Genomic DNA, 21,401 nt, shown 5'->3' with positions numbered 1-21,401 from the left:
TCATGGCAGGACTCAGAAAAGTCGAGGTTAGTGTTTTATGGTCCTCTTTTATAATACTTAATCAGAAATTTATGAGGCACAACTGAATTTCTAAATAAGGAATTTATCTAAATATCCTAAGTGAGGGCATTTACCTGAGTGGGATGAGCATTCAAGGAACACAAAGAGAAGTCCACCTCCTAGCACAACTTATAATGCTAACTCCACCAACACAGACATCTTGAGTAAATTACCTACAGCCTGTTTTGTTTCTGTATAAAGGTGAAGTTAGCATGCCTATGAAATTACTAACCAGGTTTTTTTTCACAAAATGTTTTTAAAAATGTTTTTATTGGTTGATTTTTAGAGAGAGAGGAATGGAGGGGGGGGCATGGATTTGTTCTACTTATTTATGCATTCCCATTGGTTAATTCTTGTATGTACCTTGACCAGGGATTGAACTCACAACCTTGGCATATCTAAATGATGCTCTATCCAACTGAGATAACCAGCCAGCTATCTCCAGCCAGGGCCAATCCAGGTTTTTTTAACTAATTTTTTAAGGAGAGAGGAAGGAGGGAGGGAGGGAGGGAAGGAGCGAGAGAGTCATCAATCTGTTCCTGTATGTGCCCTGACTGGGTATCGAATCAGCAACCTTTGCATATCAGGATGATGCACTAACCAAACAAGCTATCTGGCCAGGATTCTACACAGGTTTTTTAAAGATAAAATTACCCATAACCCAGATTCCCCTTTCATGGTCCTCCTGGTCACTACAACCCATTCTCCAGATCTACAGAAACCTTATAATAGCTTATTATAACATGTGGTGGGGTTTATAACACAACAACCCTAAAATATGGTACCTTAGCATATTGAATTTTTTTTTAGGTGAGAGGAGGGGAGATAGTGAGGCAGACTCCCACATGAGCTCCTACAGGGAGCAACCTCATCTGGGGCTAGTGCTCGATTACCCAGCTATTCTTAGTGCCTGAGGCTGACATGCTTGGACCAACCAAGACATCTTCAGTGCCCGGGGGTGATGCTGGAACCAATCACTACTGGCTACAGGAGGGGAATGGGGAAAGAAGGGGAGAGGGGAGATATGGAAAAGCATATGGTTGTTTTTCCTGTGTGCCCTGATCAGGAATCAAACCCTGTATATCCGTACTCTGGACTGATGCTCTATCCACTGAGCAACTGCCAGGGACAGCATATTGAATATTTTGAGCAGAAGGAATTTGATAAATAACAGGTTCTCTGACCTCTCCCTGAAGCAAGTCATAAGTCCCTGTCCCTTTTGATAGGTGTTATCTCTATACCCAAAGGAAAAGAGCATCCTGATCTCTGAAGGTGGAAAGACACAGAGAGGAATTCAAATGAACAAGATTGCTAATTTTCCCTCCATTTACTACTCTTAGCTCTCATCTTTTTGTGCTGTACATTTTTCTCACTTTCTGTGCTCCCACATTTTCCCATATAAAAAACTGAGCTACAGGGCTAGGGCAGAGATTTCTTAAATAGGAGGTAAAAGGGCAAGAAGCAAGACCTGATAAACTGGAATATATTAAAATTAAGAACTACTCATCAGAATACATCATTGATAGTAAAAAGAACAGTCAGGAAATTGAAGAAAAACATATATCTAAAGATGAATTTACATTCAGAATATGTAACAAACTTTTACAAATCACTAAGAAAGAAACAACTCAGTTTAAAAATAGGCCCAAAAAATCTGGTCACATCACAAAACATGCCATCCCAATGACCAATAAATATATGAAAGGTTTTCAACTTTAAAGGGAGAAATGTGAATTAAGTGCTTATTTAAACCACAGTGAGAGACCACTATTCATTCACTCGACAGAGTGGCTGTAACAAAAAGGACTGAGAATGCGAAGCGTTAGTGAGTATATGGAGGAAACAACTAACAGTTGGCTGGTAATTTGTTAGTCACATTGAAAAAAATGGCAGAATCTACTACAGCTGCACATATATGTATGCTATACCCCAGAAATTCCACTCCTCAACAGAAGACAGGTGCAATTATATTCACAGCAGCACTATTATTAATAGCCAAAATTTAGAAACTATTCAAGTACCCATTAACAAAACAATGGATAAATTGTAGGGTATTAACACACTGAGAATGAAAGAACTGACACTATATGTAAATTATGGGTAAATATTGCAAACCTAATGAGTTGAGTAAAAAAAACCCAGACACGGTAGAGCGTCGGCCTAGCGTGCGGAGGACCCGGGTTCGATTCCCGGCCAGGGCACACAGGAGAAGCACCCATTTGCTTCTCCACCCCTCCGCCGCGCTTTCCTCTCTGTCTCTCTCTTCCCCTCCCGCAGCCAAGGCTCCACTGGAGCAAAGATGGCCCGGGCGCTGGGGATGGCTCTGTGGCCTCTGCCTCAGGCACTAGAGTGGCTCTGGTCGCAACATGGCGACGCCCAGGATGGGCAGAGCATCGCCCCCTGGTGGGCAGAGCGTCGCCCCTGGTGGGTGTGCCGGGTGGATCCCGGTCGGGCGCATGCGGGAGTCTGTCTGACTGTCTCTCCCTGTTTCCAGCTTCAGAAAAATGAAAAAAAAAACCAAAAACCCAGACACAGCCCTGAGTGGGTGGTTTAGTGGATAGAGTGTCGTCCCTGAGCACCGAAGTCAAGGGTTCAATCCTTGGCCTGGGCACGTACAAGAAGCAACCAATGAGTATACAACTAAATAAAACAACTAAGTGGAACAAGGAGTGGATGCTTTTCTTTGTCTCCCTTCCCCCATTTCTCTCTACCCACTTCCTCTCTCTCTCAAATCAGTGGGAAAAAATTAAAAACAACAAAAACCCAGACACAGTGTATGATTTTGTTGATAAAGTACAAAACAGGCTAAATAATCTGTCCTGTGGATATCAGGATGGTCATTACACAGGGGATCAGGGAGATGTTGATTGCAGGGGAAATAGAGAGGGCTTTCTGGGTGCTGAGAGCATTCCCCTTGATCTGGATGGATGCTGATAACATAAGTGTGATTGAGTTGTGAAACTCATCAACTTATATGTGTCCTCTTCTGAATGTACATTATAGTTCAAGAAAAAGTTGAATTCTATCTCTACTGCCTAAGCTCTTAAGATTCCTCACCTCAGAAAATGGCAACTCTTAACAGTTCAAATATAAAAATGAGTCATTTTTTACTCTTTTTCTATACCTCAGCAAATACTCATGGTCTACTTAAAATATATATCCAGAATCAGCCCATTTCTTTCCACATATACTGTTATCTCCCCAGCCCAAATCTCTAACTCTACACTGTATTGTTCTTATACCTTCTATCTGATCTCCCTCCTTCTGCCTTTATCCATACTGAACTCAACTTAGCACAGCGATCCTTTAAAAACCTAACTTGAATCATTATCAGTCCTCTGTTCAAATTTTTCCAATGGCTTTTTTCACTGATGTTGGATATTTTAATTTACTACTAGCCTACCATATTCTACCCTGCCCTGTTGCTGAAGAAGGCTAATCTTTGAAGTCTAATCAAGAAATTTCTTAGCCCTCTGACTTCCTGTTTGGTTGTGCCAATGGGGGAGGACTAGCAAGAGATCAGAGGAAAGAAGTGTAAAATTTGGGTATATATTCTCTTGTCTTCCTCCCTGCCAAGGTCTCTGCTCCTATAACATAACTTTCTCTTACCAGCCATAAATTAGTGCACGACTTCCTGTGATTTCTCTAAATCCAGCCCATACTTTTGTAAACATTGCCTTATTAAACTCTTCTCAAGTTATTCTAAATTCAGTGTGTCCTTTGAATCCTATCAGGACTTGATGGATACAATAAAGGGTACCAGAAAAGAAACTCTCAAAATAGGACTCTAAGATTGGGTTAGTTATCATTTGAAAGGTTCTCTCTTTGTGAAGGGGAAATGGGGCATGGATAAGACATGGAAGAAAGTGGCATCACAATCATTCAAGTTATCATCAATGTTAGTATTGGATGAAGTGCAGGTGAAAGCATTGGGAAATTAAGTGCTGTGGCATCCGTTTCATTGCCATGACAGTAACAGGGATTATAACCTTTGGAGACTCCCTCACTTCTTAAAACATCCTTAGAGAGATATTCACAGGTAAAGGAAGAAATTAAAAGCTGTGACTCTCACCTCAAAAAAAAAAAAAAAGAACAACTGCAATGACTTCTGAGTATAGTAACTGTTAAAAAACAAAATTTGAGTAAATTCAAAGATCTAACTGGCTTTAATAATGAACCATAAATCAGGAAGCATTCCAATTAGCAACTAGAAGGGTGATCCAAGGGGTTGTACAAAATGGCAGGATTTTATAGGAAGAAGAGCGGGACAACGGAGCTATCAACAAAAGAAAATTAAAAATTATTTTTAGACCAGGGCATCTACTTTTCTGGGGGGAAGAAATGCAACTATTTTTGTCATGCAGATCCCCTACTCTTTCAATTGGGGCTTGAGAGGGCCCATGTGACAGATGACTTCATGGTGTCGACCAGAGAGTTCCAGACTGGTTGGTTAAGATGAAGTGTCTGGGAGAGATTGAAATAGCAGTTAGCTCACATCTTAAATCTAGGTTTGGTATCAGAAACTTTAGCACAAGTGATGCCATTTTGGGTCCATATTTTTCTTTAACACCTCCATAGTGCTAGTTACCACCTCCATCCTGGTAGCTAAATGGTCATGAAGTCACCTTTTATTTTTTCATGGTGAGAACATTTGAGATCTACTCTCTTAGTAACATTCAAATATAAGATACAGTATTATGTATAATCAACATAATATACATTACATCCCCAAACTTGTTAATCTGATAACTGTAAATTTGTATATTTTTTCAATTGAGTTCACTCACCCTTTGTGCTTTTTCTTCTTCTTTTTTCTTTTGGTTAAAGGCAAACAACAAAACTGAGCAAGTAAGAAGATTGATTTCATTCAGGGTATTTCAATCGGGAAAACAGCCCAGATCTGAAAATTAGAGTGTCTCCCCAAGGTGTCTTTGCTTTATTTAGACTTTTATAGGAAGAAATAGGCAAGTTACAGGTAGGAGGGGATTGTACATTTAAAATTGCTACTTCAACCAGGGCAGTATGTTAGCTTAACAAGAAATGTTTATAACTGCATCTAGCTGGGGAAGGGGATAAATAGGTTATCTACTCATTGATGAAAGAAGAGGATGGAAATTTGGAGGGGTGTGCCTGGCATTTTTTCAGGTAAACAAGCTGGTCATCAGTGAATCATCCATTTTAAGTGAGGAAGAGAGATTCTTTGTAGTAGCAAGTCTTTTTCAGAACAGTATTTTCAGCAGCACAAGTAAAGATCAATATTGTTACTCTGCTGTATTGAATCCACAGATATAAGCGATGAGTTTACTCTAACATATATACCTTACCCATCTTCAACTAAAACATTTTATTTTCATTTTTGAGCAGTGGTTCTCCATGGGCAACATTTGGCAATGCTGGGAGATAATGTTGGGTGTCACAGCTGAGTTTTGGTGGGATGTTACTGGTATCTACTTCTGGAATCAGGAAATGCAATTAAACATCTGAAATACACAGGACAACCTCCCACAATCAGGGGTAACCCACTCCGAATATGGGGAAGGCAAGGGATGGTAAAAATTGCTGTCCATATCCCCTTTGCAAAAGAACCAGAGCTTTAGCCCTGGTGGGGTAGCTTAGTTGGTTAGAGCATTGTCTGATGCACAGAGGTTTCCAGTTCAATCCCTAGTCATGACACATGCAGAAACAGATCGATATTTCTGTTTCTCTCTCTCTCTCTCTCTCTCTCTCTCTCTCTCCTTCCTCTCTATCTATAATCAATAAAAACTCCAATACTTTAAAAAGAAGAGAAAATATATTTACAATATTGTATGTATTGATTTTTTAAATTCTACTATAATGGACCTGTGCAATTCAAAACTCTGTTGTTCAAGGGTCAACTATATTTTCTAATATACATTAAAATATGAAGTCTTTAAAGTGCTCTCTGCATCCCATGTTGAAAATATGAATGATTGCATCATTATAGCTTATAAAATTTTGCTCAGGACCACGTACTAAGGTAGTAGCCTCCTCTGACATTAACCCTAGATGAGGGTCTAGTCTAACCCCACTGGTCTAACACCTGGTGCCAATTTTTGTTGCTACCACCAACATGGGGACATACACTCTGGCTCTCTAGTCTTTTCACAATCATCTCAGAGAAAACTGGGACTTTTTCTAAGGAGAAGCTCACTAGTTTCTCCTTAAGGTCAGAACCAAGAATTCATGCATGAGCTTCCTGGAGGTAAAAAGAAACATGTAGAAAAAGAATGACATATACACATCTTCTCAGGGTTGGGAAGTCACTCAACCAGGAGTTCTCTTCTATAAGCGATGCTTCTTAAGGATTTGAACTGCCTTGGGGAAGAACTGACAGGATGCATTTGGCTAATGAGGAACTTTGGAAATTGAGCCCTCAAGGTCACAAAGACTTCAACTAGTCTACCTGTGACCACTCCACTAAACAGCCTATCTCAGGTCAAGAAACTGCACACCTGAGTCTCCTGAGATGATTCTTCTTTCCCAGAAGCCCAGTTACCTTACTTCGTCCACCTGCCCTTCCTGCGAACAGATTTCTCATTTCTATACTTGGATTTCCAGGGGAAAGGTGAATTACTCATTGATGGCTCCCAGGTAATCAGAATCCAGTAAATACTGTAAGATACTGAACAGTACTTTTTTTTTTTTAATGAGTCTATCTGGAGAACACCCAAGAAATAAGAGAAAGTTTGGTAGGATTAAGTTATAAGTGAGAATTGAAACTAATTTTTGACCCCGTTTTTCATGAATTTACTTTCCCTCTTTCATCTAATTTGCAATCAGCTTTCATCATTTCTGGCTCCTATCCTGTCTTCTACATTCCAGGGACTCTTCCTCCACCTGAGCATAAATCAGCCACTTCAAGCACCAGACAGATATTCTACAATTCTCTGGTTTCCTGCATTTCTTTGGTCTTGAGTGAAGCTGGGTGGGGTGAGTTGGCTTCTTAATTTTTCCACATCTGGTTCAGATTTCCTTTACTAGAGGAGAACTCATCCTGTTTCTAAACTGTGTTAACTCTGGGATTGGAGATTGATATTCACTCATCTACATTTTGTTTAGGGGGGGGGTCTTTCTTTGAAAACCCCCTAAACAAAACTTTATTTTAAATATTTTAAATACATATTGTAAACAATCAGAACAGCACAAGTGATTAGTAAAATAAACAGTCACTGCTTTCCCAAATTAATGCTGAAATGTGGCCATATTAGCTTCAAGCACTTTTTAAAATTAATAAAGTATTTCACATACATATAAAGTCTTCTTTGCTTTTTAAAAGTATTTTAAACTGAAATGACATCCAAAATGTACACAGAAAGGCCTTTCTTTGCCTATATGCAAGGATAACTTATGTCATCATGAGAAGTACTCTTTATTATCTCTTAGCCCCGTCCTTCCCTCTCAGAGGTTACCACTCTGGAATTTGGTGGGTATTTGCCATGCTTACTTTATACTGTTATTACATGTGAATGTGTATCTATAAATATGTCTCTACTATGGAAAACCCAAATGTCCACTAATGTGAGAATATATGTTAAAATTAATGAATCAGACCTGTTCGTATCAATCTTGATAAATAAAGGAGCACAGTGTTAAGCCAAAAATGAAACTGCTAAAGTAAATATGAAATATAGCCTTGGCTGGTGGTAGACCTCTTCCCAGCATGTAGAAGTACTGGGTTCAATTCCTGGTCAGGGCACACAGGAGAAGCAACTATCTGCTTCTCCATGCTTTTCCTCCCCCCACTCTCTCTCTCCTCCTCCTCCTCCTCCTCCTCCCATAACCATGGCTTGAATGGTTTGAGCAAGTTGGCCCCATGTGCTGAGTATGGTTCCATGGCCTTGCCTCAGGCACTGAAATAGTTCAGTTGCTGAGCAACAGAGCAGTTCCCCAGATGGGCAGAACATCACCTTGTAAGGGTGGATCCCCATCAAAGCTCATGCAGGAGCCTGTCTTTCTGCCTTCTTGCCTGTCACTTAATTTAAAAAAAAAAATGAAATATGATACCATGTAGAACAAGTGTCCTGGGGAGGAAAGGTTCATATTGAGGTTGCACAGGAATATTTTGGGATGTCAAGGAAATCTATCTATACATTGTTTTGTTTATTTAAAAAAAAAAAAAACTGAAGCAAGTGTGGCTTATATTCGAATGTGTATTTGATCACGCTGGGTGGTGGACTTAAGCCCTGCACTGTCACTCTGTACTTTGGGGGATGTTTGAAGTATAACAACATAAAACTTTATGAAAATAAACTATCAACGTAAGATACATCCAAACCTGTAGGAATTTTTATGCGTTTATTTGATCCAAACTGTCAACAATTGCCTGGTAGTAAACTCTCAACAGACTGAGAAAATGCTCCAGAGAATGAGTTTCACCACTTATTTTATACATCAGAATCAAGGGGAGGACATAAAAGGGTTACATGAAATTCACTGGTGATAGATTAGAGAGACAGGAGAAAGCAAAGTGGAGAAATTTCTGGGATCAGATAAAAGGTAAAATATATGTAGGCATATTTCTTTTACATAGATTAACAATGAGCAAGATAACAATAACAATGAGGAGTTCTGTGGTCTCCTGCTTAGTGGGAGATTGTACCCTGAAAAGAAGATTACTCTTATATTTCAAAGGCATGTTGTCATAGATTTTAAATGTATGTTATAGATGCAAAAAGAGAACAGACAGGCTCCATTAAGGTAAACATTGACTTTTTTTTTCTTTATTCATTTTTAGAGAGGAGAGAGAGAGGGAGAGAGAGAGAGACAGAGAGAAAGAAGGGGGGAGGAGCTGGAAGCATCAACTCCCATATGTGCCTTGACCAGGCAAGCCCAGGGTTTCGAACCGGCGATCTCAGGATTTCCAGGTCGACGCGTTATCCATTGCACCACCACAGGTCAGGCAGTAAGCATTGACTTTTGCTTAAGAAAAATACCTCCTTAGGATATAACTATCCTGTATGAAGTGCTATTATTGTATTCATTGCTTTTCTGCTTTAATACCTTTTTTGGTTTAATTTTATATACCTAGAACTAATGCAAATATTTGAACATTTAAAAAATTAATGTGATGAACAATGTAAAACATTTATATGATGAAATAGTATTAAAACAGCATGAAAATAACATGCATTAACATGGTTATGTCATAACATGTGTCTCTATTGTTATACTCATGTTTATATAGGTTATTTCCTCTCTCTACTTAATTTCTCTAAGAGAGCTGCCAGTGGGAATTGAGCACATTCCTCCTTTCTCAGCCCTGAGACATTATTCTTGGGGTGCCCTCCCTGTACTCTCCTTCCCCTTTCACCCTGTCTTACCCTCCGGTTCTCTTCTAGGCATCAGGACTTGTCTGCAGCTAAAATAAAAAATGATAGGAAAAATTACTGCAGGACCCCATATGTGGACTGCTGGGTTTGGTGTTTTTCATTTGTTCATTCCTCATCCCTGCAACACCCTTGACCATTTTGTGTAGTAGTTCTCATTATATAAATGAGAAAATTAAATCTGACCAGAAAAGTTCAGGGACCTTCCCATGTCACAGATCCATGTAATAATTGGGGGATCCATGATCGGACCAAGGAGTGTCCAAGTTCAATTCCTACCCCTAAGTAGTTGACATTCTTGTGATCACTTGTCTTTCTCCAGGAAAAGTCATCTTTGCTCAAGCCCTCAATTTGTGAAGCAAAGGGCTTTAATTAGGTGGGCTCACCACACCATTCAACTCTACATATATTGTGCTTCTATAATATCTTTGGCTGAGACACCATTACTGAAATTTCTTTAACTCAGTTCATAAGAACATAGGCAGATGCTTAGACACTGCCTGAAAGTGACGATTTTTCATTGCTTCTTTTTAGGTGAGTAAATTTGAAGATCTAATTGGTTTTATTAAGCAATTTATTAACTAGGAAGCATCCCCTCTAACAACCAGAATGATGCTCCAAGGGGTTGTACTAAAAAGGGTAAGGTTTCATAGAAAGAAAGGTGGGGCAAGAGACCTATTAACAAAATCAAATAAGGGATTATTTTTAGACAGCTTTTGAGAGAACAAGGATGGCAACTGTTTTTTAGCATGCAGATTGCTTCCTCTTTTTATAGGGTGGAGGATGGAGAGGCCATGTGACAGATTACCACACTGAAGTTGACCAGAAAATCCCAGACTGGTTAAGATGATATCTCTGGGAGAGGTTAAAACAGCAAGTAGGTCAAGCATAAATCTAGGTTTGGTATTATGAACATTAGGCCCATTTTGGGCCTGTGGTTTTCTCTTTCACAGGGGGGGCTCCAGAATCAACTTTTCAAGAATCTGGATAACCAGGGGATAGGAGAGACCTGGAGCTGGGTCTCAGTTGCCCCACATGGTGACTACTCCCCTGAACCAGTGACTGAGATGACTCTACCAGAAACAATGGGAGTGTGTGTGTGTGGGGGGGGGGGTGTCTAATCTATGGATTACTTTTAACATTTTATTTTTTTAATTAAGATATAATTGACATATAACATTATATTCATTTTAGGTGTACAACATAATAATTTGATATACATCAATATTGTGACGTGATTACCAGAATAAGTTTAGTTAACATCCATTACCATACATTATTACAATTTTTCCCCTTGTGATGAGAACTTTTAAGATAATATTTTCTTTCTTATATTACCTATAAGATAAACTAAAGACATGGATTAAGACAAAAAAGGAGGGAACAACTGATACTACTGGATAGAGAAAGATCATTTTCATTTTACAAACAGCAGTGAGAAGGGGAAACTGATGAGAGAAAGACACTGATGATGTCAGTGAAGGATGTAAAGGACGAGTGGATCTATTAGGTCCATTAAACTACGTACAGGGATTAGCTATGACTCCCATTGACATTGAAATATTTTTGCAATTAATTTTCTCTTTCTTTCATTCTTTCTTTCGTCTTTCTTTTTTAATTCTTTCTTTCTTTTTTTGTATTTTTTTTGTATTTTTTTTTTTTGTATTTTTCAGAAGCTGGAAAGGGGGAGGCAGTCAGACAGACTCCCGCATGCGCCCACCCGGCAAGCCCACCAGGGGGCGATGCTCTGCCCATCCGGGGCGTTGCTCTGTTGCGACCAGAGCCTCTAGCACCTGGGGCAGAGGCCAAGGAGCCATCCCCAGCGCCCGGGCCATCCTCGCTCCAATAGAGCCTCAGCTGCGGGAGGGGAAGAGAGAGACAGAGAGGAAGGAGAGGGGGAGGGATGGAGAAGCAGATGGGTGCCTCTCTTGTGTGCCCTGGCTGGGAATCGAACCAGGACTTCCGCACGCCAGGCTGATGCTCTACCACTGAGCCAACAGGCCAGGGCCTGATTCTTTCTTTCTTTAGTTTTCTTTCTTTCTTTCTTTCTTTCTTTCTTTCTTTCTTTCTTTCTTTCTTTCTTTCTTTCTTTCTTTCTTTCTTTCTTTCTTCTTTCTTAATCTGTTTGTTGATTTTAGAGCGAAACAGACAGAAACATCAATCTGTTCCTCTATGTGCCCTAAGCAGGGATGGAACAAGAAACCTCTGCGTATTAGGACAGTGCTCTAACCAAGCCATCTGGCCAGGGTTTACTTGCCCTCCCTCCTTCCCTCCCTCCTTCCTTCTTTTCCTCCTTCCCTCCCACTCCCTCTTTTCCTTCCTTCCTTCCTCCTTCCTTCCTTCTTCCCTTCCTTCTTTGCCTTCCTTCTTTCCATCCTTCCTTCCCTTCCTTTTTCTTTCTCTTCCAGTCATGTGTTCAAAGACCATTAAACAGAAAAGATTATATGTGTTTATTTTAGAAATTACCAGTGAGGTAGAGAAAAAGCAATTTCTAAAATCAAGTGGGTTTTTTTCCTCTCAAACATAAAGATAGGCACAGAGTACTAAAGTTTTACTATTTGAATATATTATGTCAAACATTGCATTTATTATTGTAAGTCCCATCACTACTCTAAAATTATAATTTTTTAGGTGTTTTTGTTATTTCCCTTATCGTCTCTTCACCAGCCTTTCTGGGGACCTAATTATTAGGTGGTCTGCATATCAGGGTTAGCTAATTAAGAGATACTTTATTAGAGATACTTTATTAGAGAAAGTATTAGAGATACTTTCTCTCTAAAACTCTGAGGGTGATACAATAATTTTTATTTTATTATTTTATTTTAATTTAATTTATTAGCTTAGGACTATTTCATTCTCTTTATCACTGTTCTGTTATAGGGGAAAATGCTTCATCCTAGCTTCAGAGAGGTGCATTTTAACCTTCAAATAATGAAAACAGAAATATATTTTTCCTAGAATATTTCTTTTTCTCTCTTTCCTTAAGAGAAAGTATCAAAGAATTTGTGGACACATTATAGCTACCACATTCATGACTAAAAAGGTCATATGTTTCAAATGATACAGCAAAAGATTGTGGAGTTCTGTTCATCTTGAGTCCCTGCATGACTGTGAGGCAGACCCCTGTGCCTAGTGTCTCTTAAAATCAACTGCATGTGCATATACGTCTCCCCGTGACAGAGCCACACAAGTCTCCATTTGATCAGGCAGCATTTTCTAAAACTGACCTCAGGTATCACAGATGTGCCTTGTTTTGATGCTGTCAGTCAATACACACTAACTGGGATCATGGGAGTGTGGGAGACTGAAGACCAAGAAAAAAGCTTGGGATTTTATTTGCTAGGGTATCATTCAAGTTCTTCAAAGAGAAATGATAGAATCAGAATGAATTCATAGGAAGTTGAATTGTGGAATTGCTCAGGGCAGTAGCACATCATGGTCAGATATACCAGCTCTGGAGTCAGACTTCCTGAAATCAGTTCTTCACTCTGCCACCATTAGCTCTATCTTTGTATACACCTGTTAGCTGTATCCTAACATCCTCTTGCCCAGTTTCCTCAAATATAAATGGGTAAGCATGATACCTAACCTTTAGGTTTTATAAAAGAATTTAATGTTAAGTATTAAATTAATGACTTTGCCTACTAAAAAGGACTAAAAACAATGACAAATATAGTAGCACTGAGAACCCCTAGTGTCCAGATTGTGATCTCTAGATACTATTATTTCACTTAAAAGGACCGGCACTCCCTTGAAAAATGGCTAGTTCCAAGCCTGGGACTGAAAGTGCATAAGATTAGCATAGAACATGTTTCATGCCAAATTTCAGGCAGCTATGAGATTGCCAGGTTCATTTCAGAAGAATTCAGGAGGCAAATTGGGGAGACTTTTGCTGGCCAACAATGGGATAATTTGAAAATCAACATAAATAATAATTGCAATAAATTAAAATATATCAAATGCATGTCGAATCCAGGAGTTCGTGATGATACAATGTTCATCTCTGAAAAATGCTTAAAACCAATTTATTATTTTAAAAAGTGATGAATCAGGGTGTATTCTGAAAACAGGCGCCACCTGAGATGTTTTCAGGGCTCCCCATTTTCCTGTGGGTTCAGACAGTTCTTTGGTAGACACCCCTTGTTTCCCAAATTTAACAATTTGGACAATTTGGCAGAGAAATCAAGTGGGTAGGTAAAGCAACTCTTTTGCTTTACTAAATTCTAGCTTTCCTCTGAATTCTTGCTTTTCTGTTTGTTTGGGACTAGTCAATTTGAACTACCGTATAAGGATTGGATGCAATCTTACTCATGCCGTAGGCTCTCCAAGACCGAGATGGTAGGGAGTTTCTTGGTTCTGCCTTGGGCTCCTCTGGGAGATGTTTGGTTGCACTCTGGAAGGACAATTAGTGGAGATTAGGTCCTGCCTCGGACTCCCAGGTATATCTTCTTTTACTCTAGGAGGACTGTTGGGTAGATAAAATATATTACGCTCACTTTGTTAAAAATGGTGCTGCCCATGTGGAAGCCCGTTCCCAGGTGATGATATTAGTTGCCCTTAGGCTTGGAATGGGCATAATTATATTAATGTGTGTTGGGGTGGGCTGTGGGCAGGCAAGATCCTTAAAGCCTGGGGCTTGGTTTTAGGACTAAGCCTTTCCCACCCCTTTTGATGTGGGGTGGTGTAATCCCATCATGCCTCAGATAAGTGACTTTCTATTAGAGACTTCCCTATTTTGTATATTAGATTAAAGGTTTTGATTTCTGCACTATAAAGTGGGGCAGACCAGGAGCTTACTCTCTCAGTTCCTGAGATTAGCATTAGAAGAGAGAACAGAGAGGAGAGCAGAGAGAGGCCATGTGGAAGAGGCCAGGTTAAGCAGCCAAGATGGTGGAGTGCTGAGTGAGAAGCCAGTTTGTGCAGAGTTTGTGCAGGGAGAAGGAAGGAGATGAGGAATGGAGGTGAATAAGACTGGTGAGGTTAGAAACCTTTGATCCTAGGAAAACTTGGATAAGTCAGTAGCTTTGTGAGTGCTGAATGAGTGGGTTTTTGGAGCCCAGTGTGTGTTTTTACTTGCCTGCCAGGTGCAAGCTAGGATTAAAGATGATGGCCCACCAGCTCTTGGCTCCATTGTTTCTTTACCGACTGCCCAAATCCAATGCGAACCTGCATGAGCCAGGCTGCTGTGATGGTGGCCATGGATACTGGCCATACAAGAGCATTAATGGGAACTGAGCTAACCAGGTTAGTCAGTTCTGCTTTGGGCCTTCAGAGACGTCTGTTTCTCTAGGGAGACAATTAGTGGGGACTTCATCCTGCCCAGAGCTTCCAGAGACATCTAGTAGTGCTCTCAGAGGGAGACCTTAGTGGGGACATTTGTTTGTGCTCTAGGAAGACATAGTGGGGACTAAATTACCCAGGATTAATCAGTTTCACATTGCACTGCATCAGTGGAGACTGAGTTAACAAGGTTGATCAATCTCGCCTCGGACTTCCAGAGACATCTTTGTGTTTGTCAGATCTTGTTCTTTGCTTTTAATGTTTCTGTCTAAACCCCCTGAGTGATTGATATGTAAGTGAAAATCTCTAGTGCCTGAGCCTAAGTTCCAGAAACATGGCTAGGAGGGCATCTGATGAGTAATTAATATATAAGTAGAACCCTCTGATGCCTAAGCCTAAATTTCAGGAACATGGTTAGGAGAACACCTAAGAAGCCCCTGAAAGTGGAACCTCTTCCTTTGTCTATTGAGCTGTGTGCTTAAATAGTAAGTGTTGTGTTTTGTCTCCTTGTTTGTCAGAAAATCTCTAGTATGATTTTAATTGGAATAAGTAAAGTGTGCTTATTTAAATTTCTTGATTTATAATTTGTGTGTGTGAAGTCTTTGTTTAATGTTTAAATGTGTTTTTTAAGGCCTGAATTAAGTTTTTGCATGCACCCCTGGATTCAGATAGACTTCTCCCCTGAAGAGATTTTTCTTTTCTGTTGGCTCCTACCTCTTGTCTTGTGTGATGATTGACACCTCTATAGTCAAAAATTCTTTATTCTGAGTACTAATTAATTATCTGTCTTATCCTTCTTGCCTTTTATTGGTGTGCTAATTTTTGCATTCTCCCAGACAGTTTCAATTTTGTAAATCAGCACCCCAAAATTAAATATAGAAGGAGAAGGCTGAGGAATGTGCTCTGGGAAGTGTTTCTCCAGCCTCTGGGGTCAAAGGGCTGGCAAGTAAGCAGTTTGGGTGAGAGAAGAGTGAAAAGTAAGGCCAGGGTGTGCTGTATGCAGAACGGTGGGGGAAGGGCACCAGAGTAAGGTGGCAGGGACAACTAAGGATGGACTGACTGAAGAAAGTATAGAATAGAAACTAGTTTCAGATATCCACCTATGGACCAAAAGAAGTTTTTTTACCCATTTGGGAAATACAGGGTAGGAATAGTACTAAAAGATTAGAACTTTGCTTTAGAACAGGGGTCCCCAAACTTTTTACACAGGGGGCCAGTTCACTGTCCCTCAGACCATTGGAGGGCCGGACTATAAAATAATCTATGAACAAATCCCTTTGCACACTGCACATATCTTTTTTTTTTCTTTTCTTTTCTGAAGTTAGAAATGGGGAGGCAGTCAGACAGACTCCCGCATGCGCCCAACCAGGATCCACCCGGCATGCCCACCAGGGGCTGACGCTCTGCCCATCTTGGGGTGTCGCTCTCCTGCAATCAGAGCCATTCTAGCACCTGAGGCAGAGGCCACAGAGCCATCCCCAGCGCCCGGGCCATCTTTTGCTCCAATTGAGCCTCGGCTGCAGGAGGGGAAGAGAGAGACAGAGAGGAAGGAGAGGAGGAGGGGTGGAGAAGCAGATGGGTGCCTCTCCTGTGTGCCCTGGCCAGGAATCGAACCCGGGACTCCCGCACACCAGGCCGACGCTCCACCACCGAGCCAACCAGCCAGGGCCTGCACATATCTTATTTTAAAGTAAAAAAACAAAACGGGAACAAATACAATATTTAAAACAAAGAACAAGTAAATTTGAATCAACAAACTGACCAGTATTTCAATGGGAACTATGCTCCTCTCGCTGACCACCATTGAAAGAGGTGCCCCTTCCAGAAGTGCGGCGGGGGCCGGATAAATGGCCTCAAGGGCCCACACGCGACCCGCGGGCCGTAGTTTGGGGACCCCTGCTTTAGAAAAATCTTAGGAAAAAAAAAAGGAAACAGGGCCAGGTAAAAAGATTTAGAAATTAACAAACCATGGGTGTGGACCTTGCTGGTTATCAATTCCTTGAAATAAACTGCAACTCCAGAATGAGTAATGGGATCATGAGTAACAGGATTATAGGTGAATAGATTATCAGAGACAAGCCCTCCAGCTGCCTCTCCCCTTCCCCTCCCCAGGACATAGGGGTCATGTGGGCCCTCCATGGGTTGAGATTAATGGCTTATTGCCCTCCACTGGTGTGTAGGAAGTTATAGAAGGAAAAATAAGTGTAAAGTGAACAAGACTAGCACTGGGAGAAGGGTTCCAACTCTCTCTCATGGGGCTGAGGCGGGTGTTGGGTCCCCTCCAAGTTTCCCCTACCCTTCCCAGTTCCTTCGTGTGGCATGATTGTTGTCTGATGTGGGAGGCATAGGATTCATGGCGAAGACCCACTGCTTTAGCCATAATAGTACCCCCTTGGGCACCAAGAATTCCAGGCTCCCCGAGCCCTATATTGACTTAATAGTGTAAAGCACAGTGGGTCAAAAAGAGGGTTAACATCTCTTTGCCAGCTGGGTAGTTACAAAATAGTGAGTGCATTTTTACCATTCCTTATTTTTCTCAGTCAATCAATAATTCATTTGGGTAGTTGTTTGCAATCTTCTTATTGTAAACTGTACTAAAATTGTACTAATAGGCCCTGGCTGGTTGGCTCAGCGGTAGAGCGTCGGCCTGGCGTGTGGGAGTTCTGGGTTTGATTCCCAGCCAGGGCACACAGGAAAGGCGCCCATTTGCTTCTCCACCCCTCCCCCTCTCCTTCCTCTCTGTCTTCTCTTCCCCTCCTGCAGCGAGGCTCCATTGGAGCAAAGATGGCCCGGGCACTGGGGATGGCTCTGTGGCCTCTGCCTCAGGTACTATAATGGCTCTGGATGCAACAGAGTGACGCCCCAGAGGGGCAAAGCATCGCCCCCTGGTGGGCATGCCAGGTGGATCCTGGTCGGGTGCATGTGGGAGTCTGTCTGGCTACCTCCCCATTTCCAGCTTCGGAAAAATGGAAAAAAAAATTGTACTAATATTAAGGCATATAAAATTGTATAGTCTGCCAAATCCGAAGACTTCCTTTTTGTACCAAGGATCCTTTATTGTGTAAAAAGTGTTTTCCATGTACAGTGGTACCTTGCGATATGAATTTAATTTGTTCTGTAACCGAGCTCGTAAGTCAGTCAACTTGTATATCAAACGGCCGATACTGGACCCGTGCACCAACACACCAACTAGCAGCAGCTTCCCGAATCATGACTCGTATCTCAAAATTTTGCTCGGATCTCAAACAAAAATATGGACTGAGTCGCAGCTTGTATCTTAAAAAATTTGTATGTTGGTCTGTTTGTATCTCAAAGTACCACTGTATATGTTATTTCAAAAGCCTTCTGTTAATTCTCCTTTTTATTTACTGTTTCATAGCCTGTGATGTTGGAATCTTGGTTTGGGTATTAGGGAATATATATTGGTTATTAATAATGTCTTTTTATGTAATGTTTAGTTTATTAACATTTTTGGAGCAGTATTGTTCAATGTTAGGTCACCAAACCTAGATTAATAATATTACTATTGATTAGTTATGGAATATTGGTCATTTCAGTTCGTAATTGTAACTAAATCTTTAGAATTTGAGACACAAACGTAATAGGAAATTGTTTAAATCCTTTTTCCCAAGTTACCTATAGAATTAGAAAACTCAGAATTCCCTTTATCAGGGAAGCCTCAAGCCCTAGCAGAACTGTTAGAATCTGTAATACAGTTGAGACCACCTCAAGAAAATATTTCTAATTGCCTAGCTTATGTAAGATTCTAGCTCCCAAGCAAGTGAGGAAAATTTAGACATTTTCCCTCAGTTTCTGTTAACCAGAATCAGAAAAGATACTAAGGCAGTCAACTTAGCCTTTACATAGCAATCAGCTCTAGAAATTAAAAAATGTATTGTAAATTTCAAAAAGGGTTATATCATCAGCTGCTAAAAGTAAATAAGTGAATAAAACTAAGCATTTTGGAAGGGACATTGCTTCTCCCTCAATCAGGTAGCTTTGCCTGGCCCCCAAAGATGACTGGTTAGTCAATGATGGGTAAGATTCCTGAAAGAAGGAACAACCTAAGACAGGCACAGTTGATGGGGAGCCATAAATAAAAAGCATAAAAACTAACAAAAGTGAGGCTCAAAACCTCACCATTACAATGCAGGAGCCTGCTCCCCTGAAATAGTGGATTTTATCCACTAACTAGGACACCAAAAAAAGGGAGACTCCCTAGAGGTTCAGGAACAACCAAACAGCTAAAGATGCTACCTAAAAGCAGTGGGGTTTCTAGAAAATTTTACTAGCTTTTACTAGAATCCTTATTGCCAAAGGTTTATTTGCAACAAATTAGAAAAAGATTTTGCTAACAGGATAGGGATAATTAGAAAAGCCAGACTTAGAATCCATTACAAAAAGCATAATATCTGAGTGTTTAGTTTATGTCCAGGTAAATACTAAACAAAGTAAGGAAATTGTGAAAAGAAAAGAAACAGGGAAAGAGGAACTTTCCCATGTAAACATTTAGAAATAGACTTTAATTTAATAATTGACAAATAAATAGAAGCTTTTCCTACTGGAAGTGGGTCCACAGTGACAGTTGTTAGGAAGTTGCTGTGTGGAATTCTTTCCACATTTAGCTTGATAATTCTAATGTTAGGCCTGCATTTATGTCCAAAATCTCACAGCTAATAGGAAAGGAACCCAATATTAATTACAAACTCATTTGAAGTTACATTGTGCCCACAGGCCCCAAGGGTTCAGGGCAAGTGGAATGCATGAATCAAATAATAAAGGAAAAGTAACTATTCCTTCCTTAAGTACTTGCAGGGTCTGCAGATTACTCAGCAGGCTGTTTAAAAGACTGTCTGAGAGGTGCTTCCAGCAATGCCAGGAGATCTGGTACATCCTTTTCAGCCTGGGGACTCAGTCCAAATAAAGAAGTACATCACCTAAAGACTGACTCCCATGTGGACAGGTCCCCACACTGATCCTGACCACTCCCACTGCTGCCAAGGTAGAAGGCATGCCTGCCTGGGTCCACCATAACCAGCTGAAACCTGCAGTCCCAGCAGAGACACCTTCGTGGACAATGGAGACTGACCCTACCAACCCTTGTAAGTTAGCCCTAAGAAGGACGGCATGACCTGCTCCAGCCATAAACCGGAAGCTGGTTGGTCTATGTACAATTTATGCATAAATAAACTCACTAAGGACTCCCTTTTAATCAGACTGAGGAAAAAGGGGATCTGGGGTAAAAGAAAAGCCAGTTTGCTTATCATTAAAGGTTAAGTTTTTTAAGAGTTCTGACTAAAAGGAATTTTATAATAATAAAAGGTGTAGGTACAGCAGTACTTTTTAAAAGAGAAAGAAGAAAGTATATTATTATAAAAGCCAGTTATTTCTGAATAATTAAGAAAATCTATAAAAATTAAGATTAAGAATTGTCTCATGCACCTTGTTAAAATGAGTCAAGGATTTGACTCAATATAAAACCAGTGGGGAATGTGGTAAGGTGCCAGAGAACTGTAAAACTTAGTATTGGTAATGCCATTTTAAAGAGGAAAAGTCAGGCTTTCTGTCCTGTCCTTTCTTTGGAAAATGGAGAGAAAAGGATATAGAAATTTCCTGATTTACAAGAACAACTGGGTCATTTGGTTTTAGTTCTCTGAACGGATTAAGGTTATCTGAAGAACTTCCTTTCCCTTTCAATAAGAGACAAAATTTACATATCACCCTACACTGATTTTAACTCTCCTTCCCTTCCTGGAATCCTGATATTAACGTGTACCTCTAGGCAAAGGAGGAGAGATATATACTAAAAGATTTGTGCATGTCTTTGATTGTATTACCTTGAAAGTTTTAACGTTTTTTAAATCCCCTAGACCAGTGGTAGTCAACCTGATCCCTACCGCCCACTTGTGGGCATTCCAGCTTTCATGGTGGGCGGTAGTGGAGCAACCAAAGTATAAATAAAAAGATAGATTTAACTATAGTAAGTTGTTTTATAAAGATTTAATCTGCCAAACTTAGCAAAATCTGACATAAAGTACTTGGTAAGTAATTATTATTATATGCTTTAACTTGTTGTAACTCTGCTTTATAAATTTTATACAGTAAAGTTACTTCTCTACTTTATAAATCACCATAACTATGGAACTGGTGGGTGGTTAGAAAATTTTACTACTAACAGAGATACAAAAGTGGGCGGTAAGTATAAAAAGGTTGACTACTCCTGCCCTAGACAAATGTTATAATCTTGTTAATGATTGTGTCATGCTGTCATGCCCCTCCCCCAACTGGTATGTGGTCAAAGGGTATATAAACAGCCTCTGTGATATATTTGGGGCTGCACGATTTGGGTCTGCTATGCCCTGTGTCAGTCATATGCAGCCGGCATATTAATAAATCTCCTTTTAATAAAACCCTTCAAAATTCATCTGGACTTGGTGCTTCTACGTAAACCCATGGAAGTGAGGTATGGTACTTTACAACATTTGGGGGTACGGTACTTTATAACACAAGGAGGTAGGTAAAGCAACTCTTTTGCTTTACTGAATTCTGTTTTGGACTAATACTGGTCAATCTGTTTGGGACTAGGATGTAGGTAGGGCAAATCTTTGGCTTTGCTGATTTGGGACTCCGGAGCTGTGTAGGTAGGGCCAATCTTCTGCTTTGCTGTTTGGAACTAGCCTGTCTGTCTCAATCTACTGCATAAAGGACCAGACA

The sequence above is a fragment of the Saccopteryx bilineata genome, chromosome 1, assembly GCF_036850765.1.
Source record: "Saccopteryx bilineata isolate mSacBil1 chromosome 1, mSacBil1_pri_phased_curated, whole genome shotgun sequence".
NCBI classification, from domain to species: Eukaryota; Metazoa; Chordata; class Mammalia; order Chiroptera; family Emballonuridae; genus Saccopteryx; species Saccopteryx bilineata.
The sequence above is the reverse complement of the archived record's forward strand: the minus strand, read 5'-3'. Positions refer to the sequence as shown.